Source organism: Ambystoma mexicanum, chromosome 3p, assembly GCF_040938575.1.
Source record: "Ambystoma mexicanum isolate Mex_15411 chromosome 3p, UKY_AmexF1_1, whole genome shotgun sequence".
Classification (NCBI taxonomy): Eukaryota; Metazoa; Chordata; class Amphibia; order Caudata; family Ambystomatidae; genus Ambystoma; species Ambystoma mexicanum.
In genome coordinates, this window is record NC_090925.1 from 1,184,413,836 (window position 1) to 1,184,441,586 (window position 27,751).

Here is a 27,751-nt window from a genome sequence, read left to right on the forward strand (position 1 = left end):
AGAGCGCCTGCGATCTTGCTGGAGGTCTGTGTTGGCCCCAGCTGTGTGCCGCAGCAAAGCCACAGAGAGCAGGTCGTGGCGTTTCCCACTCCGTGCGTGGCGCCTATGACAGCGTGTCGACGGGAGCTACCCGTGCCTCCCCAGTCCCAGGGACTAGTCTCTGCGGCGCTCCCCCGCGGGCTCGTCCCGCTCCCCTCCGCCGATTAACAACAGCAGGAGGGAGGCAAGTCGCGCAGCGCCGCCTCAGGGGGTGGGAGCGTCGTCGCTGCGATGTGCGCTTTGGCTGGTGCAAGTTGGGGGAGCGGGAGCGGGTGATGAGTGTCCCCGGCGGCCTCGTGGACTCTCTGCCAGCCGCAGGTCAGAGGTCCTATGGTTTGCAGGAATCCCACGGTCTTGCAGGCGTTGTCTGTCTTTCTTCTTTCCTCGGCTGGCCCCACGATTATGTGTCATGCTCTCTCCGCTCTCGCCTACAGCAAGTTCAGGACGGCCATCTTGGGAGCTGTATGCAGGTTAGAGTCTGCGCCTTTCGATCATCATTACCTCGGAGTCGCGCTCCAATTCTGCTCCGCTTCTACAGGAATCGATGCAGCATATATTCATGCATCTGTGAGGTGTTTTCTGGGCATTTCACAGTTGCTATTTACGCAGGATGAGTGCAGGATCTGGCCGGCGGCTCGGGAGCGGTGCAGGTTTACGTCTCCATCGTTCGGCTGTTGGCCACGCCCCAAGTCACATCTTCATCCACCTGATTCATTCTTCCAATAAATCCATCACACATAACCCCAGATGGATTAGTTTGATTCATCATTATTTCTTTCCATCTATTCATTGGGTCATGTTGTCACCTGCTCACTTTAATAAGGTTTCATATTGATCCATCTGCCACTCTAATAGCATTTTCATATACGTCCATGACTTCAATAGGGTCTATTCGTTTGGATAAACCTTTCTTCACTTCTCGATGCACACTTAACTGTACGTTCGAAGCGGATGACGTTTTTACAGACGTCATCATTCAGCCATCTGCCTTCACAGAGAGAGGATATCAGAGAGACTGCCCTCTCCACAAACACCAACACTGAAAGAGCATGAACAGGCGGTGAGCCCTAACCCTGTTCCCTTTTTTCAATTGAATTATTATTTTCGTCACTGCACATCACTCCGTACTGCATCAATGCTTACCCATAACCTGGGCTCACATGCCTGTTCTCTGCTCTGCCTTTAGGAGGATGCAACATTCATTGTATCCTTTGCATTCGTCTCAAACAGCTACATAAACTTTGGCCTGGTGGCATTTACACCGTGAGCACAGTCATTACGGCACGCCCTTCTCCTGCCCCTGTTCTCTAGCATCTGCTCTGATATAGATGACCTTATAATCAGCTTCCTTGTTGCAGTTAGATTATCACCTAGGCATTATGGCTAACAAGGATTACTTAAAAGTTCCTTTTCATGCAAATTGTCTTGCATCTCTCATAACCTGCTGGGCTTACAATTCTACTTTTAAATCACTTTCTAGCAATCAAATCAGTCAAACAAGCTGCTCATTCCCGCTCCTTAAAGTTCATTACATGCACCTGATGATGGTTTACCTGTTTTAGGAGGCTGCTTGTGTGCCTTCTTTAGTGTGCCCCCAACACAGCACGCTTAGGGTTCTTCAATTTGGTCCTTGGTGGACAGCTCGTTGCCCGTGTTACACAGTGGTTTTCTCTGCATGGTCATCAGAGTAGATGGCTCAGGACTCACTTGCAGAAAAGCACATTTCTTTATTTACTGAAGAGTTCCAGTTACTCTCTTAGTGCATAGGTATCAAGGGCACACCCACCAGCCACCCTCAGCAATGAACACATTGAGAACACAGACGCATCATCATTAATCCAACATTCACTGAGATGCCAATCACTCACACTCACTAAAATTCTAACAACAAGCAAGGATGGCAAGCAGGCAATCTGCTCAGGAGCATACAATACATTACCGCAAAAGACAAGATAAGCCACACCTCCTTCACTTTACATAGACCAAAGGAGGACTTGGCACATCTACATATTATCACAATGGCCCTCAACACCATAGTTTTTGATGATATGATATTATTTTTTAGGAAAGTGATATCTTCCATGTGTTTTGTGTGTCATTGAGACATCTCTTGTGATCTAAGTCTAGAACCACAGCAATGCTCAATAACCATTCCCACTAGATACTAGAGTGGGGCAGCTTTCCAAAATTAATTGAACAATCAAAGATGGCAACAATGACTGCTATCCATGTCAGAATTGCAGTGGATCATTATCACTACTCAGTTGGCATGTGTCCAGAACATAGCCATCACACATATAGTCTGCACTGGGCCATCTGGATTCTCATGGAGACTCCAATACAGACAGCAAACCGGACTGGGTAAATAGCCTTCCACCACAATCTCCTGTATTTTTTCTCTGCATCAAAACTTGTCATGGTGCCCCCTTACTAATCCAAGAAGTTGGAAAGAAAGTGTATGCACTGTCCACTAACTATATTTGCACATGTGGTGTCCTGAGCTGGTTTGATGACCTCAGACCTCTCGGTCTGTTCTTGTTTCATCCATGCTTTTAAAGATCTCTTAGTGCATGTATAAGTATGGATAGCATGCCCCGGGTGGTGTGCGGACTGGGGCTCAAACCCCCTTTTCCTGCGGTGTTTTCCCACCTTTTTGGAGAAGAGTTGGAGGGGAAGTGGTGACGACCCCACGCTGGACCCCCGGGACTCATGCACTGAACTTGCACCTCCTGCACCATGGACCAAGACTGGTTCCCCTGTCCCACAATGGCCCACATGGCCAAGAGGGTGGCCTTCGCAGGGATCGGCTCCCATTTCGGAACTCTAACATAGAATCTGGGGAAATGCACATCTTGTATCCCACTGATGGGACCTGCCCAGCATTAGCATCGGCCACGGTGGCCCCTGCGGAAACCGACAAGCGGGCATTGAGCAGTGCTCTGAGCCCTCCTTTTCTGTGAGCCCAGCTAGGTGGTTCAGTAGTCATGGAGTGAGCACTGGGGCGGAGGAGAAGAATGAGCCTGCAGACTGAGACAGGACAGCCACAGCCCTGGTGAGTGCAGGGATTAGCAGAGCCGGGAGTGCTGTGAAGGACCCCCCCTTGTGGTGTGTCTCACCTGGGCAACGGCCCGGAGCTCTGGAGACCGCCTTCACTCCCCCATACGGTACGACCCGGTTAGAGGTGTCCCAGACATAGCAGAGCTGCAAGGAGAGGACCAGGAGGAAAATCGACAGAAAGTGCTTCAGTTTGCTTCCTGCATTCATTCTCTGCTGTGTGAATTCTCCCCGCCTCCCCTGGGCAATATGTCAGATACAAACGTGGGGTTCTGCAGAGGAGTGACAAGATTTACAAAGTAAAAACCGAGACAGAGCAACTAACATAAAAGTAGGACTCACTCTTGAAAGTGGCTGTCAAGGCATTACACTTCAGAAGGCTTAAATGTTTGCTGATTTCCTTAAAGTAGAATTTGGGGTGTGTTCCTAAAACCGAATTTGGGTGTTTAGCATTACATGTCGACCATCTGCTTTGCTTTATTTTTCTTCCTTCCTTAAAGTCGAATTTGGGGTGTGCTCCTTAAACCGAATTTGGGGGTTCAGCATTACAGGTGCACCATCTGCATTGCCTTGTTTGCTGCCTCCATTTTTAAAATTAATACTATGGGCCTCATTAAACGGAAGGCGGTGAGCCATGGCGTAAAATACCGGCACCGCCTTGGTGGAAAGGGGTTTTTACCGCCCCATTCCAAGGTTGGAGGGTGGTAAATCCCCCTTCCGCCATTGCCCTTCCCCATTCCCATTTCTGCCCCATAGGGCTCTATGGGAATGGGGGAGGCGCTAATTACGGCACCGCAATTTTGCGGTGCCGTAATTAGCTCAGAGGTCCCTTAGCGGGTTGGTTTTTAACACCTGCAAAAATCAGGCGTTAAAGCACCAACCCGCTAAGGGACCTCGTAGTAAGGCGGTAATGGTTAACGGTCACCGTTACCATTAACGGTGGCTGTTAACCATTACCGCCTTCCGTGTAATGAGGCCCTATGTGTGTTTATTAACATCTGTGTGCCACTCTTCCAATGTAAGTCTATTCCTGCTGGGTTTCACTTATTCTCTCTGTCCCAATCTACTAGTCCCCCCTACTGAGTTTAGCTAGAACTCTGCAGTGCTTCCACTCCCCTCTCATTCTTTGGCTTTGACCTCTGCCCTCCTAGGGCTCTCTCCCCATCTCCCCTATATTCTCTAACTGCTACACTATCACCTATCCCCCATCTCTCTCCAAGTCTGGCAGGAAAAAGCTGAAAAAAGACATCCTGAGTGCAAACCCTAGACTTCCCATTGCAGACTCTTATGTCAGTGCTTCCTCTAGAAAGGTTTTCACTGATATCCTTTTCTCAGTCCCTTCTCCTGATTTCTGGCCTCCCCATTTCATCTCCACTCTCTCTCCCTCCTCACACTCCTCTATTAATGGTGGTACAAAGTGGAAAGTCGTCTTGGCTGGTTTTGCATCCTCTCGTTGCTTCGTTAATGTCTATCACACTGGCACCATACTGATTCAGGGTCCACAACCCAACCTCCTTCTCCTTGACTGCATCTTGCCATCTCTCATTAGCTTCCTTCCTTCGCCTGCATCTCCTTATTCTACTCACCCTCTCCCTCCTCTGAATGGTGTACCACGCCCCTGTACCCCACCTCAGAAAACCTTCAAAAGTTCTGACTACCCCCCTGGTGACTCTTAACACCTGCTCAGCCAACAAACACTCCTCTGACATCTGTCTCCTTCTTGACTCCCTCCTCCCTGATGGCTTCAAGTTCATCTCCAAGCCTCGTCCTCACCGCACGTTTGAGGGGTTGCTTTCATCTTCCCTGAGTGGGTTCCTGCTTCCATCTTACCTACCTAGACCTATACCTCTTTTGAAAGCCTGGTTTGCAAGTTGGTCACCTCTCCCTCCTCCACCCTAACCATTGCCATCATCTACCGGCCGCCAGGCGCCACCACCCTTTTCCTCTCTGAATGGGCTGACTTCTTCTCTTCCTTACTTTCTGCCACCTCTAACCTTCTCCTCCTCAGTGATTTCAATATTCAATTGGACTCCCCTGGCTCTGCAACCACTCTATTCACTGACCTCTGCTCTTCGCTTTCCCACTCCATTCTCCCCTCTGGGCCAACCCACACAGCTGGCCACACTCTGGATGCCCTCATACACGCTAACCTCTCTTGCTCCTCAACACTAGTCACTCCTCTCTACTGGTCAGACCACTCTTTCATCTCCTCCCATCTGGGTCTCATTGGCCCTCTGACTACCCCCACAAAAGTCGCACCAACTTCATTCACTAACACCCATCCGATGAAATGAGTGACTGCGGCTGCCTTCGCCTCCACCTTCACCCCGCTCACCTCCCCACCTTTGACTCTACCTCTGGCTCTGCCCTTACCAACCTCCATCTTTCCATCACCAAATCTCTTGACATTCGTGCCCCAGTCATGAAGATCCATCTGAAACCTGCCTCGAAGCTTGACACTTGGTATGACACTGAACTTGCAGTCCTGAAGAGAAAGTGAAGGGAAGCAGAAAGAAAGTGGAAAACCTCTGACTAACTGGCCCGCTGCCTGCTCCAAAGGCAAAACAGACTCGCCATCCATGCAAAGAAAAGAGTCCACATTCAGGAACGGGTATCTGGCGCATCCAATAACACAGTTTAACTTTTCAAAATCTGCAGGGAATTAGCCAACCCCTCCACAGTCTCCTCCTTCCCTTCTCCTTCCCATACCCTCTGCAATGCACTGGCCTCACACTTTGCCACCAAAACTCATGACATTCTGACCACCCTTTCTACATTCCCTCACAAGCCATCCTACTCCCCCTCCACCACACCCTCCCTCCTCCTTCCTGCTTTTCCTCCTTCTCCCCTGTCACACCTGAAGAAGTCACTAGAGTTGTCCGCTCCATGAAGATCTCTTCTAAACAGGTCTCCCCTTGCTCATTCACAACCATCAAGGATAACATTGGCTCTATTGCCCCTGCTCTTGCTGATTTCTGCTATCACTCTTTTGTCAGTGGATCTTTCCCCTCCCCACTCAAGCACTCCCTTGTGCACCCACTCCTGAAAAACCATCCTCTGACCCTACCTGCCCTGCCAGCTATCACCCTATCTCCATCACCCCCTTCCTGGGGACGCTACATGAGAAGCTGGCTGTGCCCAACTTAACTCTCACACTGAACTTGTCGGTGGCCTCCACGACCATCAACCTGGATTCCGAGTATACAGGGGCATGGAAACTGCTCTTCTGAACACCTGTGAAGAACTGTTTGCATCTCTGGACTCCAACTCCCCAGCTGTCCTTATCCTTATAGATCTCTACTCTGCATTTGACACAGTTAACCATTCCGGCCTCATACAAAGGCTCCACAATACACTTGGTATCTCGTAACAGGCACTGGATTGTCTGTCCTTCTTCCTCACTAACCGCTCCTCCCAAGTCATCCTAGTCCACTTCTCCTCTCCTACTTTCATCTCCACCTGTGGTGTCCCCCAGGGCTCTATGCTCTCCCCCTGGTTCTTTAACATCTACCTTGCTCTCCTTGCACGCCACATCTCCTCTTTCTCCTCCAGCTTCCTGTGTTACAAAGACTGCACACAGCTCTTCTTCAGACTCCCTGCTGACCTCCTTGCATCCTCCATCATCCCTGACTGCCTATCTGCCATCCAGTCCTGGTGTGCCTCCAATGATCTCTGCCTCAATGCCTGTAAAACTGAGGTCATTCCCATTGGGACCCTTGTTCCCGCCTTCTTCCCTTCTCTCGGGGCTTCCTCCTTGGGCACTCCCCCACACCTTCAACTGAAGCCAGGAACCTTGGAGTCATCTTCGACTCCTCTCTTTCCTTCCTCCCTCACACTCAGGACATTGCCAAGAAGTCCAACTATCAGTTCTTCCTTCTCAAAGGAATTCTTCCTTTTCTTATGTTACCTCAGAGGCTCAATGTGACTCAAGCCCTGGTACTCTCTAGACTTGATTACTGTAACAGCCTTCTCCTGAATCTTCCTTTTTCCACTCTGCGACCCCTGCAGCTCATCCAAAATAGGGTAGCAAGAATTATCCTTGGCCTTAAGCCCAGGGATCGCATCTCTCCTGCACTAAAAGTCTGCACTGGCTCCCGGTCGCTGCACGAATTAAACTCAGATCCCTCTGCATCATCCACAAGGCTGTCTGGGTCCGGAGACCACACTACCTTCAGCTCTATCTTACTAAATACTCTCCCCCTAGACCACCTCGCTCCTCAGGCACCAACTCATTGGGCCTCATTACGAGGTTGCCATTCCGGAAACAACGGTACCAGTAAGCTTGCCGGTACCATTGTGTCTGGACTGGCAAACTACGAGAAAGGCACTCCCCTAGCAGACCTTGACGGATGCACCGGCACTGTTGGACACAGTGCCGGTGCATCTGTCCTCCCCATTCCCATTTAGTCCAATGGGACTCGAATGGGAATGGGGATTTTCTTTTTCCGCACCTGGCCGTAGGGACCACCGGGGCCGTAATGCCCCAGTAAGTCCCCATTGCTGGGCGCCGGGAAAAAAATGACTCTGGCGACAGCCGTGCCATTTTTATCGGCACGGCTACCGCCGGACTCATAATGAGGCCCATTGTGTGCAAAGCGCTTTGCTAAACAGAGGGCAGGGGTTTGCTCACTTTCCTCTGCATGTTCCCTCCTTTGGAATACCCTCCCCCTCCCATTGCGCCTTGAGCATGATCTTCTCAAATTCCAGAAGCTCCTTAAGACTTTCCTCTTTTCATCTTCCTTCCCTCCTTTTCTCTTCTGCTAAGTACACAGTTGCTGAATCAGTGTCCTTGGCCCTTATGCATCTTCGGGTCCTTGACCTCCTACACCAATTCTTCCCAGCTCCTGTCTTTCCACAGCACTTGCATCTGCACTCCCTCCACTCTAGAGACTCGCAATTACACCTCCCTCGGCCCAAACCATGTAGCACTCAACATTCCTAGCACTTCATCCATGGCTCTCCCATGGGCTCCCCAGCACTTACCCCTCTTCCCTCTGCCTTTCTGCACTTGCATGTTCTGAATACTCACAAGGCATAGTTGGTTTGTCCCCCTCCCTATTCCTCCGCTGCTCATAAATATTATGTTGTAATGTAATGTATTTCCCACTCTACCTCCCTCCCTGCCCTGCGGGCGCTTTGAAACAGTATATTCTTATCGTATAAGCGCCTAAAAAGCAAACAATAAATACATAAATGACAGCCCTTCTGTGCATTTTAATCAACCACGTCCCACACAAGCTATTTCAAATTTGCCACCTGGCCTACAAGGTGTGGACCAAGAAAAGATGCTTAAATACACTCAATTTTTCCCTTCGTCGCAACAATGTGTCGATTCTGTCAGAAGCTCCAGAGCAGCAGTCAAGGAGAGTTGCCCCACTTATGCATCAGAAGTCATGTTCATTTGTTCTGTTGGATAATTGTAGTATTCCTTGTTAGAATGTTTACTCCCCGCACTGCGTCGGCCTCAGAATGTTTAGGTATGAGGACTGTTGGGGTTCGAGTCAGTTAGAAAGGAGTGAGCGTTGAATGGAGGCAGACGCAGTGCGGGGCGCCGGGTTTGTTTGAAGCACACAATAAAGACTTGAATTGCAAGTACTCACGCTTGCCTCCGTGATTACTTCAATAATCCTAATCCTAACAGATTCTCCAGGAGGCAGCATATGGCTGAGTGAAGTAACACACAGGTTAACCTGCATGGTGGCCTCTTCTAAACTGTGCAGTAAAGAACACCCATTATCCAACATTTGCCACTGTGGTGGTATTAAGTGGACACCATCCAGCTGCTGGCTCCTGCTACTGTAGTAGAATCACTGTGTTGCACTTTTCTCACAGATACTTGAATTCCACACAATCGTCATTGCCATTTGCAGATGATTGTGAGGGAGTTGGTGGCACAGGAGCAGCTTTACTAACATACTTTGGGCACTATGGACATGGTGTTGCTTTTCCTCAGGACATTTAGAGCTCTAGATCCATTGTCTGCTGACACACCGCTGTTGGACTTGCTGTGAAACCCTTGTACATAGAGGTTGGGCTGCTGGCTACTGGTATAGTGGCTGCTGCTGTCCTGGACTTTGCTGATGTGAGGGAAAGGTTGCCTATTGCCTGGTGATGGCTATGAAACCTGTACCCTTAGCACAGGCACTGGTGCACATGTCACTTGGACAGACCTACAAAGTGATCCATTGCCACTGGTTGTAGATACCTGCTACTGACATTCACATGCATTAGTGCCAACTCACACTTTCACTCTCGGGATCGATCAGTCCAAGGACCTGTGTGAATACACATTTTCAAAAAAGGGATTTGACAGTAAATATAATGACAATATTACACCACGGTGGTCGTTGAGTAGATAGAGATAATTATGTTTGTATGATATTTCAAGTTAATCAAACTTCAACGTTCGTCATAAAATCAATGAAAATAGAACAAAACACCCATTGAGTACAAACATTCATGAAGCCTAAACTGTTTACATCACTGTAAAATGACACATTTCCCAGACGTGTTACTTGCTATTTCCACGTATCTCTCTTCAACTTGCTGGCAAATGAATCGCCTTACGAAGAATTGTTAGGAAAACTGCATATTTAAGAGGCATTCTGAGATTGCTTTTCATATATGGACTGATGAACTTGTTAAAATGTGTGTTTTAAAGCCACTCTGAAGTCTCTCAAAACATATTTACACAGACAAGGTTTCACGTACATTTTCAATAAAGCATTGTTTTACCAACACAACATTAAAAAAAAGCGCTGCACACTTGCTGTCTCCCTGCACAGCGAGCAAAAAGTTGATTTGTCCGGCTTCCACTTGTTGTTTACAGCAGGGGTCGTCGAAGTGTAAAAAGAAAAGTAGTGGAACTATGCTCCCCCTGCCTGCCCCCTCCTGCTCTCCCTAATTCAAATTCTGTACATGGCCCTTCCTTTCCTCCACTCCCAACCACAAAGCAAGACAAGGGTCATTACGAGGTTGGAGGAAATGGAAAAACGATGCCGGTAAAGGATCCTAAGTACCAGGCCTGTGTATAAAATTAAAGTTAAATCAACCCCAAAACAGACAAAAGCAACAGAATACAGATTATCAGATTATTATTAAATAAAGTAACAAAGCAAGCACACTTTCCAAAATGACCACAGTAGAGATAAATATGGCCAGGGAGCACCTTCTGCACAAGTTATTTGTCAGAGGAGAATGGCAGCAGCAAGATGAGGAAGTCTGGCTAGGAGAGATGATGCAACATGTCACTGCCATGGACATGGATGTGTGGCAGGACGGTAGACTGTTACATCAAGCCTTAAGTGAGTTCTACATGACTCCAAAACTAAAAGACGGGCAGATTAAAATGGTCTGAATCACAGCCTACATGTATCTCCACATTGAGGAAAATAGAAATCTGGCTTAAAACCAATCTGAATTCTTAACTCAAATTCAGACTGAGCTAAAATTAGTGGAAGAAAAATTGAAAAAGAGCCAAGATTCTCATGTCCAAGTTGAGAACTATATCAAACAGTTAAAAGAGGACTTGGCTCTACAACAGCCAAATAATGTATACCTAGAGGCCCAATTAAATACCTTAAGAGTGGAGTGTCAAGAAAGGGTTGACTCATTGGAAGAGATGCAACTGAAAGTAAAACAACAAGTGAGATACAATAATGCCAGCGTAGAGTAAATGGTCACTTTACAGAATCAGATAAAAAAATTGGAAGAGGAAAATAATAAATTAATTATGAGAGACCTCCACTTTCAATCAGAATTTGCTGAAGAGCGCCAGAAATTAGGCGCCATAACACAACAAAGGGATGACCTGGGGGAGTTCTGTATCAGGAGAAAGAGGCCCTATGCCAGGAAATTAGCAGTTTAAAAACCAATCTGGAGAGAAAGGAGTCAGACTTTCAGGTACTGACCGGCATGCATAAAAGAAGAATGTGATAAATTAAGGGGACATAGGAGACAAATGGAACTCGTTAGAGCAGGCCATAGAGGTTCTAAATGTGCAGAAAAGGGAGGTTCACCTCCTGCAACAAAATTGTCTCAGTATTCCCAAACTATACAAGCAGCACAAAAAGATAATGAGCCCCTCTGTGAGGGGAAAGATGGGCTCCACCAGCAGGTGGCAGCTCAAGAGCGAGTCATAGAGCCCAGTAAAGCCCTGATAGCTGAGCAAAAGGCTCAGACCTTTGCCTATTATCAAGAGGTAGGGGATGAGAAGGAGAAAATAGCGATGTTGGAGAAAGAGTATGCTAGATTCAATCCAAACTGGAGGGACCCCAAATAAGTAGAGAGGGACAGGGCAACCCCTGATCATAGTATGAGGACCTCTGTACTAAGGGACTCAAACCCATTTAATACTTTGTACACTGCTGCCTTCATGTCTCCAGGTTCACATGAGCCAGAAACCATGAAGTCGTCAGAATTAAATAGGCCTAGCATAATGGATGTGACAGGTCAGAGCCCCCCAGAATTGATGGACGGGCATCCCTGTATAGATACCAAAATATTATGGCTGGTGTCTCTGACAAGAAAGCCTCCTATGAGGAGAAAGTCAGGGAATTAGATCTGCAGAAATACTACATCCAAAAGGACCAGTTGGTTCGATTTGCAGAAAAACAGCAGGAAATGAGGCCCCAAAAGATCATTCTGAAGACCTCGACCCATTCAGGGCAGTGGGGGGGGAAACTCCACCAACCCTGGAAGTAGGGAGGAGTCAGAAGACTACTCTCCTGTTCACCACAGGGGAGAAGAAACTAGGCCCCACCATTCTGCGAGCCCATCTCAAGCTCACAGAATCAGGGAGCGCCTAGAAGATCAGGAGGGATCCTCCAACAGTAGCGCCTCTGAGTCTGAGGGTGAGTGGACTCTGGTGAAGTGGCAAAAGAAGGCAAATAAACTAAAGAGAGTTCTGGTGAAATACCCCATTAGGCAGATCAAGGCCATTAGGAATTTCATAACACTGTGCCATAAAAACGCAAAATATTCTGTCTGGGATCATTTGGAACTCTATGAACGAATGAGGGACACTTTTCACTTAAAAGATAGCCGGAATTGCATAGATTATGCCAAATGGACGTTCTCTCCGGAGCACTCCAGCTTCTTTGCTGGACTGGAAGACCAAACCATTCAAGATGGTTCACCTACAGGGCGGCCATCTTGAAACACTTTTCTGCCCACAGAAACCCCCAAGAGAGGCTTGCAAAGCGGCCTACAATTTGCAATGTAGAGAAGATCAGGCCCCACGAGAATTTGTGCAGGAGCTAAAACGAACCTTTGCACAAACCACCAGGAGGGTGCTCACGGAGAGCAGAGAGTTTATAACTACTTACTTTCATGCGCTTCCAAAATATATCATGACCCAACTGGTGAGGGTTTTTCATGATAAAAAGACCCTGGACTGGGTAATAGAGCATGCTACCTGCATCTATGAGGTCCAAAAACCTTCAGAAAATAAAAACCAGGTAAAAAAACCCAAACCAACCAACACCCCCGCTGCTGCTAAGGTGGAGGAGGGGAAGGTTGCCCCCCTTTTAGACCTAGAAATGGGGGGTAAAAATGTGTCTACTCAAAACCAGCAAAGTCAGAAGCAAAGAAGTCCTTCTGGCCAATCAGCAACAGGTGGCAGTCAGGTAGGTAATCCCACCAATGGAACCCCTTACTCTTCTGATTACATAAGTCCCAGTTATAAGGGCAACCAACCTATCTTGGGGTATGTATGGACTCCCCCAGCCCAAGGAGGGGGATCCAACCAGGTAAGTATTCCCCCAGGAAACTTCCCTCCTAACTTCCCTCTGGAGGGCAGTAATTTCCCAAATCCTGGGTTAAGTTTCTTTCACCAGTATCCACAAAACCCCAACCTGCAGGACAACCCTCCTTTCTTTCCCTGCTTCCCGTTGCCCAGACTACCCAATCCGGGAGAGGGGAGGCCAAGGGTGGAGGGTTACCAAAATTCCCAGTACCCAGGGGACTCTGGGAGAAGGGATAGTTACCCTTCCCGTGAAACCCCTAGGTATGAACAAAGACACCCATACCAGCCGGAACGGGTGTCCCAACTGGAGCGCCAGGTCCAGAACCTAACGCGGGATCTGGGTCGCATGTTGAGGGCTCAGCAGAACCCTCAGAATAACATGGTGGCTCAGAACCCCTCAAACCAAGGGTCTTGCACCCCAGAACAATGATTGGAAGAGAACCCTGATAACTCACTGGTTCCAGAGGATGAGGCAAGGGGTATGTAAAGCCCTAGAGGAAGCTTCCTTCCTCACCCATGAAAAGCTGTTCTGGGAAAACAATCATCTCCTTCAGGGATGGGGCAATTCCTCCCAAAGAGAAATGGGTCACAAGAGATCTGAATGAAGACTGGGTGGGTGTGGGGACTGATTCAGAGTCACCCATCCCTGAACCCCAGAATTGCCATTCTGAGAAAGAAAGCGTAAAGCAGGGTTCCTCCCTACAAACTGGTCCTAGTGACTGCCTCTACGTTAAAGGGGGCAGCACAGTGCTAGGGGAAAAAGGGGATTCTGAAATCCCATCTATTTCAGGATGTCACATTTTTATTACAGATTCCCAGACTCTGTCACAGAAAATTGTCCAAAACGCAGCCGTGTCTGAGTCCAAAATAAAGAAATTGAAAACCCAGCTTGCCCAAAATGCCCATTACCTTTGCGCGCTTGAGGAGAAGGAGGGGATATTTTATGCCCCCGTTCAAGTGCAAGGGCAATGTGCAATTTCAGCACTGGTGGTCACTGGATCCCAAGCCACTCTTCTCTCCAAAAGGGCCTTTGAGCAGCTAAATTCAGGAAGTGGGGAGAGACACCATTTCCCTCTCACCCCTCTTCCTGGACAACTCCAGAACTTTTACGGGAATGAAATTCCTGTCAAGGGGACTGTGGATCGGGAAATAAAAATTGGGTGACACAAGGTGAAACACCCGGTTATAGTCGTGACTCCAGAGGGAACACCCTCTCTACTAGGGAATGAAATCCTTTGCAGGTTGTCTCCCCTAATAGACTGTGTGAAGAAGGTACTCTGGACTCAGACTAACAGGCAAATAAAATTAAAACAGAGTGTCAACCATGTTAGTTTCAATGGCACATGCCACATGGTTGAACAAAAATCTGATCATATTGAGTTTAATTTCCAGAATAGTCAGATACCTGACGTTACAGTAATTGCTGTATTACAACAAACTGGTGATGGGAACTCCTCTCCATTCCTGAAAATCAACCTTCATTCCAGTATTAAGTGGAATTCCACACTGGAAGGAAATACTTTAAAATTTTATACTGATTCACAATCTGAAAATCCCAAATCTATAGTCAAACGTGATGAGAAACCAGCTCAAAGTTTAGCTGACATTCAGAAAATTAGAGAACAGTTGTTCCTCCCTATTCAGTAAAATGAGGCAAAGGTGTCTGATCCCGCCCGAGTGTGCATGAACAACGGAAAGATCTTCATCAACAAAGCCATGTTCAGAAAGCTCCCGAAAGATCCAGACATTCCCACATTTAAATTGATCGATAAGTGGGAAATGGGCCTGGGAACTCCCAATTCCAAACACCTCCTGCCTAGCAGGTGTATGCTCAAAATTTCTATAGGTAACAAAAGCACACAACATAATTGTGGGGACGTGTGAGATGTCCCTGCTGCATTCTATTTAGGCAGTGACATCCTCAATCGGTTTGCAATTATTTTGGACCTGATAAATTACAAGGCCTGGTCCCAACTAGGGGGCAATCCTATGGGCTTTGATGATTCTGAGAAATCATTTGGGTCAGCCCAATTGCTGCCATATGCGGTTGAAGTTCAAATTAGAGAGGAGGTCACCATCCCAGGATGGACCCGACAATTCCCACTTGAATTAAAAATTAAAAGAGGACAGAAACTGCAAAATCCTGACACATATGTACACCTTAATGCCCATCTCCAACAGCAGGGGTTGGGGTTAAACGCAACACCATTAGTCAATGTAGAACGCAACACCATTCCAATAGTGGTGGATAACAGTGACCTCAGGAGTATCACTCTGGGCGCAGGCACCATTAGTGGAATGGCGGTTGATGACCGACATTTTTCCATGGATCTAGGAAACAAACTGAGAGGACCAATCCCCAATGACTGCTTTGACAATGACAATGACAATGACATCCCACTCGACAAGATCTTCACCCGGCAAGGGTGGATTTTCCTGGTGTACTCTTCCTGCCCTTACGGGGAGGAAGAGGTGGCCTGTGACATCAGGGAGGATGAGGTGATATTCCAGGTCCACAATGACTGCCTCTTTTATCTGAAACCCTCTGTCCAGGTCAATACTCTAACCAGAGACCTCTCCACACAATTGGAGGAGGCCACTTAAATAGCAAAACCCAAAGTCTTTCCAGGAATCAGGCATATGGTTGAAGAGCGGATCAACCTAGCTGATGCCTGTGAGAAAGCAACAGATAAAGCAGGTGTTCTTAAATTTCCAAGATATCTTTGCTGTGGACTCGTACGACTGTGGTCGCACCGAGATACATACTACCACAATGTCCACAGACCCTGGAATGACTCCTGTGTTTGTTAAGCAATATTGCTTGCCTCTCGCATCCGTGGAGTACCTGACAGAAATCATCAAAAACCTTGAGTCCTGTTGGATAATTTGTCCAGTCCACAGCACCTTTAATAATCTGGTGCTGGAGATTTTAAAATCAAATGTCCAATGGAGACTCTGCACAGACCTTATGGAGATCAATAAACAGGTTCACATGTCCTGATGACCTCTCCTGCACATTGACCAAGGACTGGCCCAGATCCAGGGGTCAAAGGTATACACTGCCATTGACCTGACAAATGGGTACTGGACCGTGCCCGTCAGTAGGGAGGACCAATACCAGCTGGCCATTACCTTCAGAGGCAGCAGTAAATGTGGTCCCTGACTCCCTTCGGATACATAAACTCCAACACTCCGGCAACGAATTCAACATCGTCCTGCATAAGGCCATGCCCGACTTGGGTGAAAGGGGTAACCTGGCCTATGTGGATGATATCTTGATAAAAAGTTCAACTGTGGAGGAACATATAGCAAAAATCCGTTCTGTTCTGACCCAGTTGAGGGTTGCCATAGCAAAACTGTCCTTCCAAAAAGCACCGTGGTGCAGAACCCGTGTCAACTTCTTGGGACATTAAATAACTCCTGAAGGTCTCTGTCCCCAGGAGAATAAAGTGGAAGCACTCCTAAAACTGAAAGACCCTACCACCCTGCATGAGCTAAGAAGCCTCCTTGGGCTGACTATTTACAGTAGGAAGTTCATTGAGGATTACGCAGAGGTCACAAGACCCCTGATCCATCTGTTGAAGGAGGGGGACAAGTGGGAGTGGGGTCCAGAACAAGCCGAGGCAGTAAAGCAACTCAAAAGAAGTCTCTCGCAAGCGCCTTGTCTAGCTTACCCTGTCAAAAACAAGGAGTTCTTCTTGGAGACAGGATTCTCAAATACATACTTGACAGCAGTATTATATCAAAAACGTGACAAGGTCAATGAAGTCATCTCCTATGCAAGCAAGACTTTATCATCCGTGGAGGAAAAATTCAACGATTGTGAGAAGGCACTCCTGGCATCAGCGTGGGCATTGAAGAATTACTGCCCGTTCATCCAGGGGAAACACATCATAGTGGAGACTTCACACCAACCTTAGCAATATCTCCAAAGTGACAGAATCAGCGCTGGAAATGTGAGTAATTCCAGAATTACTTCCTGGATTCTGTCAATGCAAGGCTTTCCTGTGGAGGTCATATATGGCCAAAACAAGAAGAGTCCCCTCGCACAAGGTCTGGCTGACTTGCATGATTGTGCCAGAGAAAACTGTCTCAAGGACGAAAGTCTTAAAACCGAGGACAACATGGAGGCGTACCTGAATTCCCTGCACAAAGTCTATGAAGAAGACAAGTGCCAGGGAATGCCCACAGTTTATGTGGACGGGTGCTCGCTCCTACCATGTTGACAACAACGGGGAAAAGGAATTGGTGGCCGGCGTGGGGAATGGCTGGGTGAATGATGCCCCGGAATCCACTGCTGGGTACAGAATCGGCCCCCACAGTAGTCAGGTGGCAGAGTTAATGGCCGTTCATCAGGCCATCCTCACTGCCATCCAAAATCAACTCCACAAACTGGTCACAATCACTGATTCAGATTATGTCCGGAATGGGTTCAGAGGAATGCTGTGTGCTAATAACAAACCGCTCCAACATGGCAAGCTAATACAAAATATTGATTATCTGGTCACCTCTAATGCGATGACCATCTATTGGAAGAAGTTCATGGGTCATTCCAGAATAGAGGGGCTAAACAAAACTAGAAATTACCTAGCTGATCAGCTGACCAAAACTAGAGCCATCCAGGGGGATCTCCTCGAGATCGAGTCCCTGTTGGGGGAAATCCAGGTCACTGCTGTCACTAGGTCCCAAACAAATGCTCACAATGAACTTTCAAATGCCCACTGTAGTAAGGAGACCCCAGATGCTGATTTAATCACGGCACAAAAATGGTGATTCGATTATTGGGAAATTTCATCAACACATTGAGTACCCTGAGAACTTTCCTCTGACGGATAACGATTACATTGGGAAAGAGGGCCTCAGGGTGTTGATGAGTTGTCCCAAAATTTTCTGAATCCAAGACAGTTTGTTGGTAAGGAGATCCATCTCTGGTTGTGATCAGTGGGTGGTACCTACCCCATTATGAAGCCTGATGCTATGTCACGCCCACGTTGGGGGTTTCACAATACTTTAGAAATCTTGCAGGAGGTTGCATACTGGACACATAGGACAGGACCTCGACCAATATTTGAAGGAGTGTCTTCTGTGTGCATAATATCAGCCAACTTCACTCACACACCAAGCTCACCTCCAGAAGATGGGGTTGGCACTGCCTTGTCAGATTTACAAGTAGATTTAATTTGATTTGCTCATCTAGGGGGAACAAGTACATGTTAACAGTAACATGCTTGTTTACCAAATGGGTGGAATGTCTCCCGGCCCCAAATTGCAAGGCAGAAACAGCAGCTGCCTTGATCATCAACCACATCTTCTCGTGTTTTGGCTTACCCCAAAGGATTGAGTCAGGCCGAGGAAGTCACTTCACCAGTGAAATGATGACAAAGATGTGGGAGATACTTGGGGTAAAAAGGAAACTTCACATTGCATACCGCTGTCTTCTAGTGGGGGAGTGAAGAGTTACAATAACAACATTGGGAGCATTCTAAAAAAGTTTGTGGCAGATTCTGGGCCAAGTCGGGACATTCAATTACTGCTTGTCCTGATGGCCATCAGGTCTAGACCATCTTCTGAAACCAAGATGTCTCCATTTGAGCTAATGACTGGACTAAGGATGGTGCTACCTCAGCATCTGCTCTATAGAACACAAAAGCAGACACTGATAAATGCCTCCACAACTCAGGAGTATATTGAGAATCTAAAAAACACCTTCAACATGCTTTTGTGTACACTCAGCGGAATCTGGAAAAATCAGCAGAGGGGATAAAGACTCAATATGACTTAAAAACAACCCAAAAGAAATACCAAGTAGGGGACAGGGTCTACTTGTACAATTTCCAAAGGAACCAGACCAAGGAGCGGAAATCTCTACTGAGCTGGCGGGGTCCTTTTGAAATTGTAGATAAAATTTAACCTGTCGCCTACCGAATCTACATTCCCAAATGAGAGCTGAAAGAAGAGAAATGGGTCCATATTAATCAGCTAAAGAGTTGTTACCCCAGACACACTTTGCGGCTAATTGAGGAGCCAAGAGAAAGTCAAATAGAGGAGACATCTAGAGAATAAGAACAAAAAAAAGAAGAGCCAGAAGGGAACAGGCAGGTGTATATATTTATCTAACAGGGAGTAATTTTCATCATTGTCAGTTCAAAAGAGATCACCAAAATGTATAGAAAAATCAATAGTTAACTGTGTCTTGTGAGGGATTATTTGTTGTTATTGTCTCCATACTGTAATGATCATAATGTATGTGTGTCTCACTGCTGTCAAACCTCCGGGAAGGCAGTCAGTGGGAAAATGTTATAACTGGTTCCGATTTATTCACTAGATTCATGCTGGTTCCACCCCTTCCTAGTGCAAGGAGGACTTCCCTGGGGACCTGGAAGGGAAAGACCAAAAGAAAATCTGGGGGTGTCCCTCCACACCACAAAGAAAGATTGAAAGAAAATCGGGGGTTGTTGCTCCACACCACAAAGAAAGACCAAAGGAAAATCTGGGGTTGTCGCTCCACACAACAAAGAAAGACTGAAGGAAAAGCTGTGGGTGTCACTCCACACTCCAACAGGGGGATTTGTGGGATACATTGACCCACTCAGAAGAATTTCCCTCCATCACCAAGCTGCTCTTCAGAAGTTACCAGCTACAAAATGATGGCTGCACTGTCTTGTCAAAGCACGTATTGGGCAAGATGAAAAAGGGAGAACACTGAGAAAGGTTGCCAGTGTATTTTCTTGTGGGCACCAAAGAAGAGAATTGAAAAGCTTTGCTGCTAGTTCAAAGTTTCCCATTGATAAAGGGAAATATTTTAAATTTAAAATGATGGCACCCTGATGCTCTTTTCATCTGTTCAACATTACACTGCTGTTATCAGTAAGGCCCAACTAGGCCCAGCCATATTCAGATTGTGCTTCAACAGAAGAGAGCAAAGAGAGCATTATCACTGAATGACAGGCTGTGTCAAGAGAAATCTGTAAAATCACAAACAACTTTACTCTCAGCCGTACAGAAAAATGCTTGACTTTTATGCTACAAAATGTCAAAAATGGACACTTCAAAAGAAACCCTAGCTTTCTGTGCATATGCCAATTTCAGTGGACCTGTGCCTTGGACAGATTGCTCCATAACAGAAACTGACTAGGGCTGCAAACCATGTTTGGAATTCAGATGGAAGAGAAAAACGAATTTGAAAGGAACATCCCAGCAGAATTCACCATGTGTCAAAATTAAGAAAAATGCCCCTTTTTAAAAGTGTTATGTTGACTAAGGCCCTGTCCCTGCCTAAAAGTGTAAGGGGGTTTGGTTCAAAAATAATATAATGTTTGATTCTAACAACATGGCCTTTTGGGCTCAGGAAAACTTAATAAAAAAATATGTAAATAAGTGCGTTGGCTGGGCTGTGGAAGCCCCAGAACACGTTTTCCTGCTGGCTTCAAAGGACATTTGTGTGCTGGCAACAGGGGCCACAATGGAGTTCTGGGACACCTACGTGGTAATTTTTCCCTTGGAAACTTTGAATGGTCCAAGAGGATGCATATTACATGCTCGTCAGACTTGTGTCTGTGCTCCAGCTAGATACAATGGATTCAGGGACACCTTCGTGTTACGCTTGGAAATAACACCTACCCACAACTTCAACTGGGGGGCTTAAAAGCCAACTCCAAAGCAGCCTTTCACGCTATGCACTTATTTGGAAGACAATCCTGGCCATCTGGCTCAAAAGACTTGTTTATTAATAAAACTTTGAGACTTTTATCTCCGCAATTGGACAATGCAGAAATGCGAACGTTTTACAGTTTAGATGCAATTTTGGTGGCTTTCAATTAAGACGTGGTAGCCTTCACTGGCATATTGGGGACGGAAATGGCAGAGAATTGAATATTTTGAAGTGTATATGGTGCCACTTTCAAATTCCATACTAACATGCCTTATGATAATATGTACACATGTATAAAGTTATAGAATTTTAGGTATAATATTTCTCACTGAAAATGATGAAAAATGATTAGATGGATGAAACAAAGTCCTACAAACTTGGGAGCTGGACTGCCATGCTATGTATGAAATATGTAATCTGCCTATGTAAGTTTAAAAAATGCCATAACTGTAAAAAGGTGTGATTTATGTTAAGATTGATTCTTGGCAAAAAGGACTGTGGGATGGTTTTGTACCTCATAAAACACAGCCCATAAACTGAGTTCCCTCCTTGAGGAGGCGACCAAGATAAGCTGACCTATCCGGTTCTTGGGGGTAGGTCTAGCCTAGTTCTGCCCAACAATAAATCCTGTGATGTCACCCGCCTTATATATATAGGGGGAGCTCACAGAGACATGACTCTCTTTCCTGAATTTCCAGCACCTTCTTATCCAGACATTCCAGATCTACCCTGCAGATTCCAGACTCCACTGCCAGAGAAGGGAAGGCCCTCCTATCCAGGCAGAACCACCCTTCATAACTAAACCCCATAACAAAATCCCACAAATTCAGGGAGAACAGGGAAAATCTGTGGTACCCTTTTTGAGAGTATCCTGTGACCAGACCGGCTTTTGCCCCACCACCAGAAAGGCCCAGCTGTTTTCTGCTAGGAGAGCCCCACGTGACCAGTGACCAGATATTTTGCTGTGAGTCCAGAAAACCGGTTGAATTTTGCAATTTGTAATTTGATGTTTTGTGTGTCGAATGTTAGACATTTTACAAGTTAAATGATAAAACAGTTTTCATTATTCACACACTCTAACTTTCCGCTACCTGGTGTTGCTATTGCAGGTCTAAGCTTTGCAGCCTCCATTAGCTGCACATACAGGCTCGCAATTGTTCTGTCTCAGGTACACCATATTATCACACAAATGACGGGCCTGTTTTAAGGTGCATTTCACAACACTTTTGTAATATCTTAGGAATTGTTACTTAGGAATTGTTGTATGTTCTTTGTTCCATGTGTCACCTTCAGCTTGGATGCAGAGGGAGGTGGAACATGGAACACAGGATGGAACATGGAATGCAATAAGAAAGATGCTTAGAAAGATGTTACCGAGAGATTTGTTGTTCTGTTACTGAGAGAGCTGGTGGGCTAATCCTGATACTCAATAAACGACATATAAATATATATATATATTTTGTGGTGAACATAATTTCAACTTTCATCTGCATTTTTTTACCACCTTCACTCAAGTGGCCTTTAACACATTAATAGAGTATATCCTGCCCCGCATTCCAACAGGCTTGTAATCTATCACACAGTGTTACGCATAGGTCAAGTCAGGTTCGCCTTAATGAAATCTAGTACTCCTTGGCTTCATCTCCAATAAAAAGAACCACAGAACCTTCAGGGTCAGAAACAGTCATCAATGGAGTGAGAGCTGGAATAGCCAGGTGAATCTCAGACTTAAATGTGTACTACATAAACACAATTCCTTTTCCCCATATGTTAAGTGCACTAAGCATGAATAAACTCCTGTAAACATGGTCATGCATGCTTTGCTTTCTGCTACATCTATTTTAATGGCATGGCATCGTATTTGATATTTGCATAGTGCCTACTTCCATTGATATGGCTTTCGAAGCATAGTGGTGGTGGAAGGCCCTTTGGAAGACCACAGTCTGTGCCAGCATGAAAATGAAAAGAGCATTGCATTGGATGTGAATACTAAATAAATGTAGGTCACTATTCAACTACTAGTAGAGATTACTTGTTTTAAACATATAAATCATGCAGAGAATTGGGTTCAGGTGTAGAGCTATCTGCTATGTCAGTGGCTATGTGACAGCTGGACCGAATTTTTCGTGGGACTCAACTGTATTTTATGGGTCGCAGTGCAGGAGGAGGAATTGATATTATAAATATATCAACCCCTAGGGTAGAGGTCTACAGTTGAGATATCTGTTATACTTTACATGCTGAGGAGTTGCACACTGAATAACATGCAGTCAAGGCAAAACATACTACAATCCTGCCCTCCAACCACTGGCTTATTGTTTACAGGTCCCATTTCATTAGCTCACACTGCACCTGCCAGTCCCTCCCTCTCACTCTCTCTCTCACATAGATCCATTGAATCCCATGTGCAGCAAAACAAGCATCATTCAGTTGACAGATGAGGGGGAAGGGTTAGGCAGTCTGCAAACACCAGTCAATTAGTGTAAATAACAGCTAAGTGTACTGGAAGGCAAGAAATTCGATTCATGGAAAGGGCTACTTGAAAGGTGGAGCCACAGTCACCCATTGTGCCTTGCTTAGCAAGTTTGTAGGCCCGCTGAGAGATGCCTCAAGCTCACTCTACCACTACAGGTGCTGGGCTCAGTGACCTGCTGGCAATTCTGCCCGTCATGGCAGGACCCTTCTTGAGCAGGTCAGGAAAGTGTTTGTCAGGTGCTCATTGGACATTGGTCTGGACAGGGGCTAGAATCACTGCTCATTTTACTCAGAGGTTAACCTTGCTGTCTGAAGACACAAACTCCTCTCATACAGTCCACAGTGAAATTTCCCCCTCTACCACGACCAACAGACACAAACTCAACAGGTTGTGAAGTGAAACTAGGCCTTCGGTATCAATGATGCTGCAACCCATGGGTATGGGCTAGTGGATTTGATAGACTTCGCAATAAGTCTACAATCTCGAGTTTTCAGATTCTGGCCCCTTCCTAGGTAAGGGTCTCAGGGGGTTTACCTTACTTGTGCCACAGCTGAAATGATGGGAGCAGGGCAAAGGCAGCCATGCTTTATTTATACAAATTCTAAGGGCTGTCATTCCAAGGGTAGGGATGGGCTGTCGGGGATTAGCATATGCACAGGTTGTGAGTTGTTCCCCACAAGGGGTCTTCTGGAGCCAGGGAAGGTTTGGCCCCACCCATTAAGAAATATTTACACTGCGTAAGAGAGGAATGAAGAGAGGCTGTTGGGCTCTCATTGACGTGCTTGGGGGTGTTGAGTGAATTGTCCTATTACATTTACAACCTTTACACAAGTTGACAAGATGCCTTGTGGAAATGTCAGAGAAGGCAGGAGAAGTACCCCCACACTACTCTGAAACTGGGCAGCTGCTGTGAGTTCCATCTGTGACCACAAATCAATGGTACATTCTAAAACGGTTTGTACAACACAGAGAAGAAGCCTACAGCTCCCTGAAAAGCGAGAAAAACAGCATTTGTGTGGATAGGATCAGGCATAAACAGTATTTAAGTTCCCCAATGTGGGTTTGCATGTTTTATTTAACCATGAAAGTACTTTAGTAAGAAAATCACTACACAAATGGGGTAAGCATATCAGTTCTCATCGTGCACAACTGTATCTTTTCACACTACTTCACACACAAATATGTATTTATTTATTTATTGGTGGTTTGTTAGGTGCTTATACAATTAGCAAAACTGTTTCAAAGCACCCACAGGGAAACAGGGTGGAGACAGGGGAAGGTAGACAATGAATTTCAATCAAAGATAAATAATTAATTGATAGTAGACAAATAATCAGAATAAAATGGACGGAAGACAAACCTCCTATGCCTTGTGAGTGTTCAGAACGTGCAAGTGCAGAGGGGATGGGGAAGGGATAGGTGCTGTGTTGTTCATGGGGAAGTGCTCAGAGTGAAGTGCTAAGAAGAGAGGAACATAAGTGCAACCACACATGGGGAGGGTGAGCCTAAGAAGGTGCAGTAGGAAGACAGCGGCTAGGATGCGAGATATGCGGGGTCAGTGCACAGAGTAAACATATGGGCCCTGCACATCAGTCACACTACTGTATGATTAGCCTGGAAAAGAGGAGGAGAAGGAGGAGGTAAATAGATAGGTCTTGTAGCTTTTTTGGAATTTAAGGAGGTCATGCTCAAGACGCAGAGGGAGAGGGGAGGAGCCAGCCAAGGAGAGTGATCGGCCACCAGCTCTCTGTTTAACAAACTGCTTAACATGCAGGGAGTTGGTGCCAGAGGAACACAGGAGCCTGGAAGGGGAGTATTTAGTCAGGAAGCATTGAAGATATAGTGGTCCCTGGCCCCAGATAGCCTTGTGGATGATACAGTGGGATATCAATTTAATCCATGCAGAGACCGGGAACCAGTGAAGGCTTTGTGGGCAGGAGAGATGCGGTCCATGGGATTTAGGCCAAGGATAAGTCTTGCTGCCCTATTCTGGGTTAGCTGGAAGGGTTGCACGGTGGACAAAGGACGATGAAGGAGGAGGCTATTGCAGTAGTCTTGCCTGGAGGGAATCAGAGCATGTGTAACATTGAGTCTCTGGGGGAAGATGAGGAAGGGTAGAGTTCCTTTGAGAAGGAAGAGCTGAATGTGTGACTTCTTGACAATGTCCTCAATATGAGGGATGAAGGAAAGGGAGGAGTCGAAGATGACTCAGAGATTCCTGGCTTTAGAGGAGAGGGGTAGGGGGGGCACTTACCCTTGCACCTGCCACCAGATGGCTGCACTTCTTATTTATTGTTCTTATTTATTTTATTTATTTACTGTTTATCCTATGTACTGCACTTCCCCTTCCCCTCCCCCTCCCCCTTTTTCCCTTGCCCCCTCCCCTGCACTTGCGCAATCTCAATGTTACCTGGCCTAATAAGATCGTTGTCTCTGTCTTCCTTCTGTTCCCCTCCCTTGCCTTGTCGTGCCTTAAAATACTTGTGTATAGGCCATTATAAATGCCATATCATATCATATCATATCATATCATATCATGGAAGAAGGCCACAGTGAAGGGAAGAAGTAGGATGCAGGGAACCCAATAGGGAGAATCTCTGTTTTGCTGGCATTGAGGAAGAGGTCATTAGCAGTGCTACAGGCCTGGATGGCAGCGAGGCAGTCAGGGATGAAGGAGGCTGAAAGGACATCAGTGAGAAGTTTGAAGAAGTGTTGTGTATTGTCAGCATAGCACTGGAAGTTGAGGGAGAAGGAGGCAATGTGGCGTGCCAGCAGTGAAAGGTATATGTTATAGAGCCAGGGCGAAATAATGGAGCCATGGGAGATGCCACAGGTGGAGGAAGAAGTAGGGAAGGAGAAAGGGCCCAGAATGGTTTTGGAAGAATGGTCTGTTAGGAAGGAGGGAAGCCAGTCCAGTGCCCGCTCTGAGATGCCAAGGGTGTCATGGAGCCTTTTTATGAGAATGGAATGGTTCACTGTGTCAAACGCAGATGAGAGATCAAGAAGGATGAGGACAGCAGGGAGTTGGAGTCAAGGGATGCGAGCAGTTCTTCACGGGTGTTCAGAAGAGCAGTTTTCATGCCTCTGGATGCTCAGAATCTGGACTGGTGGTCATGTAGACCACCAACAAGTTCGGTATGAGAGTTGAGTTGGGGGAGGACCTGCTTCTCAAGCAGTTTCCCCAGGAAGTGGGTGATGGAATTGGGGTGGTAGGTGGCTGGGCAGGAAGGGTCTGCAGAGGGTTTTTTACAGAGGGGGGTGCACAAGGGAGTGCTTGAGGGAGGATGGAAAAGAACCAGTGGCAAAGAAGAGGTTGCAGAGATCAGCAATAGCAGGGGCACGATATATTCCTTGATGGTTCTGGAAGAGCACGGATCTACCTGTTTGGAGGAGACCTTCATGGAGTTGACAACTCTGGTGACTTCTTCAGGGGAGACAGGAGTGGAGGACAAGGAGGAAGGAGGAGGGGGAGTTTTAGGGGGAGGGTTGGGTCAGAAGATTACGTGACAAGACTGTTCAGTAAGTCCTGGGTTTTGGAAGTGATGTGAGAGGCGAGTGCATTGCAAATGGCCTGGGACAGAGTAGGGGGCAGAAGATACTGCAGATGGGTTGGCAAGTTCCCTGCAGATTTTGAAGAGTTCAGCCCAGCTGTTGGATGCATTGGACACTTGTGCCTGAAGGTGGGCTCTTTCTTTGGCATGGATGGAGAGTATGTAGTTTCTCTGGATCAAGTGGCATACCAGTTTGTCAGAGGGTGAGCCTGAAGTGTGCCACTTCCGTTCACCAGCCCTGCACTTACGTTTTAGGTCTGAGTCGTATCAGGTGTTACGCTTGGAGGCAGGTTTCAGGGGGCTGGGGCAAGGATGAAAAGGATGTTGATAATGGTTACTGAGAGCAGAATCAGTGGAAGAGTTGTGTTGGGTGGGCAAGGGGGAATGAAGGTGGATGAGAAGGCAGCAGCTGACACTCGTTTGATCGGATGGATGTTTGTGAAGGAGGTTGGCAGTGCATTATGAGTATTCACAGTGCCATAGTGACCCAGATGAGTGGTGAGGAGAGAGTGGTCAGACCAGGAGAGAGGGGTGGCCAGCGAAGTAGAGAGTGTGAGAGGGATAGGGAAGAGCAGAGATCAGTGAAGAGGGTTGGTTGCCGTGCAAGGGGAGTCTAGGTAGAAGTTGAAGTCACCTAGTAGTAGCAGGTTAGAGTTGGTAGAGAGAAGGGAGGAACAGAAGTCTGCCCACACAGAGAGGACCAGAGAAAAAGTGCCTGAGGGCTGGTAGATGGTCAGGGTGGTGGAAGGAGAGATGACCCATTTGCATACTAGGCTCTCAAAGGACGAATAGGGCTGAGTGGGTAGGATGGAAGAAGGAATCCACTCTGGGAAGATTAAGGAAACCCCACCGCCAGCACAGTGGGGTCAAGGCTTTAAGGTGATCTTAAAGCCATCAAGTAGGAGTCAGTCAAAGGAGGTAACTGAGCTGGCATTGAACCAAGTTTCAGTGAGTGCAGTGTCTTCAAGAAGAAGGCAGATGTCAGCAGAGTGTTTGATGGCTGAGCGTGAAATACGGGTCGCCAGGTGGAGACGATCACTGCCATTGAAGGTTTTTTGAGGTAAGGTGATGGGGTGTGAGACTTTTGTCAGGTGGAGAAGAGGGAGTAGAAGGGGAAGAGACAGGGGAATGGAGGACGTTGATGAGATATGGCATGATCCGGTCAAAGAGAAGGAGGATGGCATGAGGGCCTTTAACCAGGAGTGTGCCAGTGAGGTAGACATTGATGCAGCAGC